Genomic DNA, 11,605 nt, shown 5'->3' with positions numbered 1-11,605 from the left:
TTTGGGGGTTTTAAACTATTAGTCTTTCTGTGGCATTTATAAATATTGAATCAATGCAAAGTATTGACAAGAGCTAAGGCTTGAACAGTGTGCCTGATGGGAAATTAACAGGGTTTCATTATTGTGTATTTAGTCTTATTTTCTACTGTCCATGTCTTCCAGCTACACCTCAACTCTTTGTCTCCCGGTATGCTGTGCTCTTTGCCTCCCAGTGGCTGTCCCCCAGGCATCTAGACTCATACAGACAGCAATTCAACAGTCTGGACAAACAAGTGACTGGATACCTTACTGGTAGGACACTGTTTAATAATTGTTTTACAACCTTTCTATACAGTTATTCAACTATATTCCTGAAACATTGTGTTGCAGATATTATTCATTTACCACTGCGTTGTCTGCTCGCTGCCTTATATGAACACAGCTGCTTCAATAATTCTTCCCTGTGTAATATTTTGATCCTTGAGGAGGATAATTAAAATGTTGAATCATTGAGATTTTACAGTTGGGACTCAGTAGATGTAGTTTATCAGTGATATGGATTTGAGTGGTGCCTGACGGCTCCAACTAACTGCTATGTCCATATGTATGTCCTGATGAGTACGAATTGGGGTTGATTGGGCTGATTCAGGTCACACACACAGCAGCCATAGTACAGTGTACAGTACGAGTTATACTGTAGAGTATGAGTTGTACAGTACAGTACGATGCATATAGTTGCATCGCTCAGTTCACACAGGTGTGATTTTTATAGATTAGTTGGTATGACAAATATTAGTCAAACTCATTTTTGAAAGAAACATTACATCAGTCTGTTGGTTCCCTGTTAACACCTAGTGTATCTCTTCTAGATGAGCGTCAAGGATGTAAAGGAGAGATGGCTGGCCTTGTTTGATGCTTCACAAGTGAGTAAATTGGATTCTTGTAGCAGGGTTCAACAGAAATGACATCCTGCATGTGACACACATTTACATTGTATTTAACCAATTGTACCCATTCCTGGAGCAACAGTGGTGGAAAATGGATGTTCAAGATCACAATGTGATTTGTTTTTCTCCCTTCCCCTCATCTGTTTTTCAGGTCAGCGCAGAGTTCAAGTTGATCACTACAATGAAGCTTGAGCCGAAATTCATGGAGATGTTGGACCTCTACACACCTAAACTGCTGTCCATGTTCCAATCTAAGAGAGGTGCTGTAGGAGAGCCACATCGGGCAGAAATGAGTGCTCTGCTTCAGGTAATAAACCATTTAGACCTGAGGATGATTCTTAAAAACGGCTTCTAAATCAGAAAATAGCAGATATGCAAGCTCACATTGCATCTCACTGAAGTCTGTGAAGTTGCAGATCTTCTATTCTCGGTATTCATTCACTTTAAAAAGCTAGAACACTGGTAGAAGTTTGTGTTGTAATTTCCTTGACATGTAACTTCACATGCGGGTGAGAAATGTTCCTCATTGACTTCCACTGTAGTATCTTGCCTGTAACGCAAACCTGTCAAATGTCCTAGATCAGTCCCATTAAGTTAATTACGATCACTTACTTTAGATACTAATGTATCCTAAACAGGCATCACTATGTCTCTGTCCTGTCCATTCCCTGATAGACGAAATGCATGGCTTAATAGTCTTGTCAGTACTAAACCCCTCTTATTCCTAAACTTCTTTGCTTTTTTACTATTTTGAAAAACATTTTTGTTCATTTAGATTGGCTAGTTGACCAATTTTGTTTTTCAAAAGAGTAAAAAAGGCAAAGAAGTTTCGGGATAATGTGTTTAGCACTGGTGGAAATGGGGCCCTAAATGCTAAAACTGTGTGCAGACAATTGAAACGGTAGGCATTGTATTAAGGATAAAACTTTGTCTGCAGAGTGGAGACCCCATACAGCTAACCAGAGGAATCGTGATCAAGTGCCTCATCGACCATCTGGGAGAAGAGCCTGGTGCCCTGATCAAGGACGTTGAAGTTAGTAAAATAAAGTATTTAACAATTTGTAGTTTTAACTAATGTCATCATCATGGCAAATTGTGAGACAATATCTCAAACGTGCCAAGAACGGCAGAGTGAGGAGCTTGTTTTGTGAGAGAGTGTCCAGAGAATCAGGTTGTGAGATGGCATGTCTAGTGCTACTGCAGTTCAGACATGTGTTCCTACATACTGTCTCTTGGTAAGGTCAAGATACACTCAGGTCTGCACTGCACATGGATACAAGTTCCATAGCAGCATAGACAGCAGCATGTCTTAATTATGGAAGCATGTTGTACAGCAAAAATAGCAGATCTACAAGGTCACAAATTGGCAATAGAATACATGTTTACAAGCTTCTTCCATGAACATGAATGGTCTCAATCTGGCCTCAATCTGTGATTTCTTCAACTGGTTGGCAGCAAACGTTTTCAATTGCAAACTCAAGACACTGACGGAGATCCCACCCAGAGCAGGGAATTGTGCAACAGTAGTAACTGTTTAGAATGATAATACCGTGAACGTCATCATTACGTTTTCATTCATGAGATTCTATTTTTACAATGTGTGCAGGATGCTGGTGTCGATGTAGAAGAGGAGTTGTCGGGGGAACTGATGACTATCTACAGTCTGCAAACTCAAGAATCACCAGCTGCTGATGTAGGTATTGTTATTGAGGGCATCCCTGTCCTCAACAACCTCGGCGATATTAGCAGAGCCTGCTGCTATCTCCTGGGACTGACCTACTGTACGTGTTTGACTTGAAGTACCCCAAGAAGTTCAAATACATCTTGGAGGTTTTTCAAAAGGTACTGCTTGGACTAGAGTAGACCCTCAACAGCTTACACCCAAAGTGCAGACACTGAAAAACTGTCTGCTTGGCTAGTGTCCTGACTGACAACTTCAGTTTGAATGTTTTCAGTGAAAACACATTAGTAGGGAACCACATCACATACGACACTGACTGATACTGCACTGTTCAAAAGGAAAGCCTATTGTATAAAGCATACAGCAGCATGTCAGATCTGTGCGTCTGACAGACTTGTTTTGAAGTGGAGGTGCTTATGTGTACACGGTGCATATAGCCAATTAGAATGTATTAATCTGTACAAACCTCACCGATAGACAGTAAAACGTTATTTTATTTTTTTCTATATTAAGAAATTCTTCCCCATTTGACCTTCCTGCTTTTTCTTTTTTTTTCTTGTACAGTAATGGGTTATTGATTGCTCCAAGCACATTACTTTAAAAACTAACATTTGTTGCTTAAAGGGCCACAGTTCTTTTATACTTAATGTTCATTTGTCTGGGTCTTGTTAAATAATGCTTTTGGGGTTCATGTTTTTCGGTGCTATACAATTTTACAACTACACCAGGTTTTAATTGTATGCGTGTTGGCTGTTGACCAACTATACTTTCAATCTGGTGTCTGCATGTGACCATAGATGAATGTTTTCAAAAAAGAATGGCAGCTATTTTTGCTATGATGAAGTAGCCTATCAAATTGTGTTTTCAGGTGTGTGCGCATGTTTGTAGATCGGCTAATTTGGGTGCTAGACACCGGCATGCAGGCAAATTAATTAAACCCAGCCTTGACCTAAAATGTTTATGTCCTCAAGTATAGTGTGACGTGCATGTGTGTGTGTGTGGGGGGGGGTAGACACTAGACAATCAAATTGTGTGTGTGTGTGTGTGTGTGTGCGCACGCATGTGTGTCTATACGGTATAGTTTCGGTGGGACACCGGCAGGCAATTCATTAAACCCAGCCTTGACTAAAAAAAAAGTCAAATGACCATCCTATAATGTTTATGTCCTCTCAACTATAGTGTGCGTGGACTTTTGTTTTGTTTTATTTACCTGCCATGGGCAAGGAAAATGTTCTTTAATGTTGTTGCAGACAACAATTTGCACATTGTCTAAGGAAAATGTTCTGTTGCAGAGAATGCATACATTGTTTGTACTTATACGGCCCTATCTTTCGCCACTCCTTATCCCTAAACTTATTTGCCATTTTTTACTATTTTGAAACACACTAAAATGGTTCAACTAGTCCATCGTCAAAATCGTAAAGAATGGCAAATAAGTTTACGGATATCGGGTGGCACAAGATATAGCCCATAGTAGGAAATGTTTAATGTTCTTAAAATGTATTTGCTGACATTGTAATTTGCACATTGTTTCGTGTGGCCAGACTGTTTCCTCCCATACAGTATGTGAGTGTTTAATACTTTAATGTTCACTTTGGTCAATTAAAAACGTACTTATCTGTATAATTGCATTGTGTATTCTCTTTGACAAAGGTAAATACAGAATTCCTTTTTGATTAAAATACTATGAGTTGAATACAGTTAAAATATTGAGTAAATGTAACGCATATATTTTATTAAATCATACACTCGTATATAGTTAAATCAACCTATCAATTTCAATCCCATATACTCAAATTTATATGTAATTTTAACCTAGGTTTTCTAATGCATATTAAGTTTATCTACTCAATTATTGTCATTTCAACGTGCTAATGCATATTAAGTTTATCTACTCAATTATTGTCATTTCAAGGTGCTAATGCATATTAAGTTTATCTACTCAATAATTGTCATTTCAACCTGCTTTAATATATTACTTGCACTTACTTAATTTTTAAGGTAGATTTTACTTGATTTCATAGCAGTCAAGTTTACTCGATAATTAAGGGTGTAAAAATGATTCACCAATATATTTGGGTAGATAGTAGTTTCTGTTTTCTGAGTGTACATTATGTGTCGCATGTCGTTATAGGTGAGCCGTACTGTACTGTACTGTACATTATGTGTCGCATGTCGTTATAGGTGAGCCGTACTGTACTGTACATTATGTGTCGCATGTCGTTATAGGTGACAGTAAAAGGAGACAGGTGGTGATTATGTGATCGACAGTAAACGGAGACAGGTGGTGATTATGTGATAGACAGTAAAAGGAGACAGGTGGTGATTATGTGATCGACAGTAAACGGAGACAGGTGGTGATTATGTGATCGACATTAACAGTAAAAGGAGACAGGTGGTGATTATGTGATCGACAGTAAAAGGAGACAGGTGGTGATTATGTGATCGACAGTAAAAGGAGACAGGTGGTGATTATGTGATCGACATTAACAGTAAAAGGAGACAGGTGGTGATTATGTGATCGACAGTAAAAGGAGACAGGTGGTGATTATGTGATCGACAGTAAAGGAGACAGGTGGTGATTATGTGATCAACAGTAACGGTAGAAAAACCCACCACTCTCCGGCTGAGAGTGGGGTGGAACCGGAGCTGATCACCTCATTCCTCCTCTAGTGGTGGGCGGGGCTATACTGAATACTAGTTGGGCACAACTGTGTCTGGCCTATAAAGGCCCAGGTGTAACCCTCAGAGAAAACATTTGGTCTCATTTGGTATAGAAATGTTGAACGGGTGAAGAGGTAGAAACCTGATTCTGTCCACCTTGATGCGTTAATATAATTCAACCATAATCACTCCATGTCATCCTCAATAAATATATGTGAAACCACAAGCCGACTATGGTCCTGCATGGTTCTCTAATAGGCACACTGGTGTGAGGGTGATATAGCCTACAACCAGCAAACCCCTTCGTACAGTATACAATTATTTCATGGTCCTTCGAGCTCGGATCACCCTGCCATCAGAGATGGACCCGACCGAGTCCCCCTCCCCAGCTCGCGCCACCATCAGCGCAGCAGCGACCATGGGCCCCAGCCCCCCAGCAGACATGGCCCCCAGCACCCCAGCAGACATGGCCCTCAGCCCCCCAGCAGACATGGCCCTCAGCACCCCAGCAGACATGGCCCCCAGCCCCCCAGCAGACATGGCCCTCAGCCCCCCAGCAGACATGGCCCTCAGCCCCCCAGCAGACATGGCCCTCAGCCCCCCAGCAGACATGGCCCTCAGCCCCCCAGCAGACATGGCCCTCAGCCCCCCAGCAGACATGGCCCTCAGCCCCCCAGCAGCCATGGCCCTCAGCCCCCCAGCAGACATGGCCCTCAGCCCCCCAGCAGACATGGCCCTCAGCCCCCCAGCAGACATGGCCCAGCCCCCCAGCAGACATGGCCCTCAGCCCCCCAGCAGCCATGGCCGTACTGTACTGTACATTATGTGTTGCATGTCGTTATAAGTGAGCCGTACTGTACTGTACTGTACATTATGTGTCGCATGTTGTTATAGGTGACCCGTACTGTACTGTACATTATGTGTCGCATGTCGTTATAGGTGAGCCGTACGGTACTGACCATTATGTGTCGCATGTCGTTATAGGTGAGCCGTAATGTACTGTACTGTACATTATGTGTCGCATGTCGTTATAGGTGAGCCGTACTGTACTGTACTGTACATTATGTGTCGCATGTCGTTATAGGTGAGCCGTACTGTACTGTACATTATGTGTCGCATGTCGTTATTGGTGAGCCGTACTGTACTGTACATTATGTGTCGCATGTCGTTATAGGTGAGCCGAACTGTACTGTACTGTACATTATGTGTCGCATGTCGTTATAGGTGAGCCGTACTGTACTGTACATTATGTGTCGCATGTCGTTATAGGTGAGCCGTACTGTACTGTACTGTACATTATGTGTCGCATGTCGTTAGAGGTGAGCCGTACTGTACTGTACATTATGTGTCGCATGTCGTTATAGGTGAGCCGTACTGTACTGACCATTATGTGTCGCATGTCGTTATAGGTGAGCCGTACTGTACTGTACTGTACATTATGTGTCGCATGTCGTTATAGGTGAGCCGTACTGTACTGTACTTTATGTGTCGCATGTCGTTATTGGTGAGCCGTACTGTACTGTACATTATGTGTCGCATGTCGTTATAGGTGAGCCGAACTGTACTGTACTGTACATTATGTGTCGCATGTCGTTATAGGTGAGCCGTACTGTACTGTACATTATGTGTCGCATGTCGTTATAGGTGAGCCGTACTGTACTGTACTGTACATTATGTGTTGCATGTCGTTATAGGTGAGCCGTACTGTACTGTACATTATGTGTCGCATGTCGTTATAGTTGAGCCGTACTGTACTGTACTGTACATTATGTGTCGCATGTCGTTATAGGTGAGCCGTACTACTGTATACTGTCTCCCCAGCAGCAGACATGGCCCCCAGCTCACCAGCAGCCATGGCCCCCACTCCCCCAGCTCACCAGCAGACATGGCCCTCACTCCCCCAGCTCCCCAAGGTGGACAGAATCAGGTTTCTACCTCTTCACCCATTCAACATTTCTATACCAAATGAGACCAAATGTTTTCTCTGATGGTTACACCTGTACATTACTGTACATTATGTGTCGCATGCCGTTAAAAGTGAGCCGTACTGTACTGTACATTATGTGTTGCATGTCGTTATAGGTGAGCCGTACTGTACTGTACATTATGTGTCGCATGTCGTTATAGGTGAGCCGTACTGTACTGTACATTATGTGTCGCATGTCGTTATAGGTGAGCCATACTGTACTGTACATTATGTGTCGCATGTCGTTATAGGTGAGCCGTACTGTACTGTACATTATGTGTCGCATGTCGTTATAGGTGAGCCGTACTGTACTGTACATTATGTATTAAAGCATGTATCTATTTATAATGCAATCAGTTGCGACCGCAATGTATCTATTTAGAATGCAATGACAGTTGCGACTGCAATGTATCTATTTAGAATGCAATCACAGTTGCGACCACAATGTATCTATTATGCACCGCGTGCGGCTCCATTTTAAATCATAAGCCCCGCCTACTGTATCCGGGACCGTCGGTCATTGTGAATGGATCACAGCTCAGCTGTGTGGATTTACAAGCTGCATGCACAGACAGACAGACAGACAGACAGACAGACAGACAGACAGATATATATATATATATATATATATGGGTGGGTGACGTGACATGGTGTCCCTGGCTGTCCTTAGTGTCACTCATGTATAAATAAGAAATATATTTGTCAAAAACCTTCTGAATATTGTGCAGGACATTATGGTCCATGTGAACATACTCAAGATTGAAACATTTCATTCCTCATTTCTTCAGAATTGTCAACCAAACACAGCAAAACTCATATGGTGCGACTGTCCTGGCCTTGTTTCTCAAAGTAGGAACTTAAATAAAACTAAGGAAAAAAATGCAAAAATTCTTTAAAAAAATCCATAAATATAATATAGATGTCTATTTGTGAGCCTAATCTTTTCAAAGTCCAAGCATAATGTTTTCAGTCATTTCTGATCAAAAATATTTTGTCCCCCAAACCAAAATCATATTGTGTGACACCATTTTGGGAAATTTCAACAGGCAATTGTTTACACACCCATTGGGATAGAGAGGTACTTCTTCAGTAAGGCTGTTCAGCACTTGCATTACAATAGCATGACAGGTGTCTGTGGTGAATTATCATTTTAACATTTTCATAAAATACGATCTTGTTGGAACGCTGACAAATGCGACTCTTCCAAGTGCAGAAAACGTAATATGGTGTGACACTTTATCATAATGGTGTGACTGTTTTCCTGTCACGCCATATGACTTTTTTGTCACACCATATGATACAAACTGTAATTTTTTTGTCCCATGTTTCTTTTGTCCATTTAAACATTTGTTTTAAACATTTTCACCTAAAATCTGCAACTATCCACAATAAATTGTGTTTAATTTCGTTTTATTCAGTCATTGCCATGTTATTCAATGTTAAAGCAATTTTCCTGTTGCTGTTTTTCCTGAGTAATTGTTTAATCAATCTGTAAAGTTCAGTACTCACTAATAAGTAGGTTAAAACACAGTTTGCTTTGAAAAATGAAGATATGATCATACGGTGTGACACTAAATAATTTGGTGTGACGTTCCAAATAGTGAAAAAATCATACCTTTATTAATGATGAAACCATTAATGTTTATGGATTACATAGCAAATAGTCTAAGGAAGAGTCACAAATATTTGTGTAATTTTAGAGAAAGTTTTGTCACAATAAATGCAAAATATATTGAAAGACCGATAACATGGGCCTCACATTGAGTGTTGATTACGAAAATAATATACAGATTTAATACATTTTCACAAAACTATAGTGGATCACAGGTTAGTTATGATAAAGGACTTTGATAAAGTGAGCAACTTAAGAAAGTTGTACTCCATTTTCATTTTATAAACAATTATTGTCATGTCACACCATATGACGATTTTAGGCACAAGTACAACAAAATGCTGAATAAATTCTGATTCCAATAAAATATCTAAAAACAAAATATGTTTCCATAAAGATGAGAGTGAGTAGAACAAAAGTAAATCATTTTTATTCCTGTTATTTAAAGGTTTTAAAAAAACACTTTTTTTGGGGTGTCACGTCACTGACCCATATATATATATATTGTAGGCCTATACATTATATAATGTGTGGGTCCTTGACAAGGACCCACAAATTATATAATATGAAAAGGTTTGTCAAGAACTGCTGCAACCATAATAATCTTCAGTCTGCTGGTGAACACTAGATGGCAGCAAAACGTCGGTTTCCCAGTCTGTCCATGACAAACAACTTGCGTGCTTTGGCCTCAGCAAATGATTTAATACTCGATCTTCTTCATATCGAATGACTATCTGATGTCATGCTCAATACCAATGGAGAAAACACTGTGGGCAGACAACAGTGCTGATACAATAAACCACAGCACATAATTTCATCAGTCGTGTCGATTCATGTCTTTGTTTATTTTACACACTATCTCCTCTATTAATGTTTTATATTCATGTTAACTTTTTTTTTTTAAACATTTAACTACTTACATTGTAAACTTGACCTGACCTTGATTCTGTAGGCTCCTTGGTCTACTATTCTTTCGGCTATTTATTTTACCGAAAATAGCCGACCTACAAGCTCACAACGGCTTGTGTGAGCTTGTAGATAGAGTAGGAATGCTGGGTTCAATGTGGTTAATGTAAAAAAAAATTGGCTGACCCCTGCAGTACTATGAGGACCTCCTAGGGGTCCTGGACCCCCTGTTGAAGACCCCTGCTATACAGTATTTTAGCAGTGTGGCTAAAATCAAAGGCTATGGGACTGCCTTGGGTATATATCTCCATCTAGAGGTCAGAAATAGCCATTACAACACATTATGGTTTAGATATCCTTTTTCTAGTCTCGAGACAGACTAGACTGACTTTTGCATGGGCAAATTGTTTTGCCCATGCACGAAACCAAGTCACCCAATTCCTAAGGAAGGCTAAAGCTAAATTTATATCTTTATCATAGAAAGTGCTAAAGGAAATGGTAAAAAAATGTCTTGGAGTGCATTAACAAACTGACGTTTGCTAGTAACGTAATTATGTTTTTTCTAAACTAGCGAAATAACACAAATGTTTAAACTCTCCAAGTTTGTACCCCGCCCTATCCAAAAAGACCTCCCCATCTTTAACCTAGAGGAAATTACGGAAACCGAGGTGGTAAATATCATCAGATCACTGAAAGCATCCAAAGCCAAGGATGCCTACAAACTTTTTAAAAACAAATGCTGAATCTCTGGTGGCACCGATCACACATCTGGTAAATCTGTCCGTCAGACAACGCACTGTTTCCCGTCAATGGAAAGTTGCAGTGATAACACCAATCTACAATTCTGGCGCTAAAACTGATATATCAAAATATAGACTAGAGTTCTCATCGGGCCCGGAAATTAAGGCCCGGCCCTAACTGGGCCCTAACTGATCAGGCCCTAGGCCCGGCCCGGCCCGACTAATTAGCATAGATTTTAGGCCCGACCCGGCCCTAAAATGTCGGGTCGGGTCGGGCCTGGTCGGGTTTGTGCATAATTTGAGAACTCTACACAGAGTAAAAGTGAAACGCCAGTCAGCAACATCTTCATAATAGATAAATACACAAACAGACCAAACAGAACTATTATTTTTATTATTCTAAACAAATTCAATATAGGCTATATATTTTTTTTCATGGAGCCCCAGGCCCGGCCCGGCCCTAGCGATTAGCATACATTTTAGGCCCGGCCCGGCCCTAAAATATCGGGTCGGGTCGGGTACGGGCAGAGTTTGAGAACTCTACTATAGAGTAGACCTATAGGCATCCTATATATCAAAGGTGGCTGAAAAGTGGATTGTCACGTCTATCATCAAACACCTAGACAAAGGCCATACGCCACTGCATCACATGCAGTTTGGGTTTCGGGCCTTCCACTCCACTGAATCAGCAAACTGCCTGTTCATAGAAACATTAAAGTGTGCTTTGAACAGAGCTCCCTGTGCAATGGCGGTGTTCCTGGACTTCAAGACACAGTCTGTCACCGGGTCCTCTTGTCCAAATTAACACATTTTAATTTCTCTCCAGAAGCTATAGAACTGTACTGTAAGTGTCAACAGTGTAAAATCTCCCTACCACACCTATCACACATTGAATACTGTTTCACAAACTGGTCTTGCACAGGTGTGACTACTCTCAAACCCATAGAACAGCTCTACAAGTGCGCTCAAGGTGTTTGACAGGAAGCCCCACTCATATCATTGTAACATCCTCCGGAGGCTCATCTTTTTTTTAGCTTTGATAACTTTAACATTTTCAAACAGGTTGGGGTTATATACAAGACCCTACATGGTCTGTGCCCGCCCCCCCTA

The 11,605-nt window shown here is 40.9% G+C and overlaps 1 long non-coding RNA gene across 1 annotated transcript; it reads left to right on the top strand.

Annotated features, from left to right (window-relative positions):
- Positions 1-216: 216 nt before the first annotated feature.
- Positions 217-1,193, top strand: LOC310854746. The gene is made up of 3 exons (XR_014568924.1): positions 217-291; positions 849-902; positions 1,078-1,193. It is a non-coding gene; the product is annotated as an uncharacterized lncRNA (long non-coding RNA).
- The last annotated feature ends 10,412 nt before the right edge of the window (positions 1,194-11,605 follow it).

The sequence above is a fragment of the Protomyctophum parallelum genome (assembly GCF_964188405.1).
Source record: "Protomyctophum parallelum genome assembly, chromosome: 2".
NCBI lineage: Eukaryota > Metazoa > Chordata > Actinopteri > Myctophiformes > Myctophidae > Protomyctophum > Protomyctophum parallelum.
The sequence above is the reverse complement of the archived record's forward strand: the minus strand, read 5'-3'. Positions and strand labels throughout refer to the sequence as shown.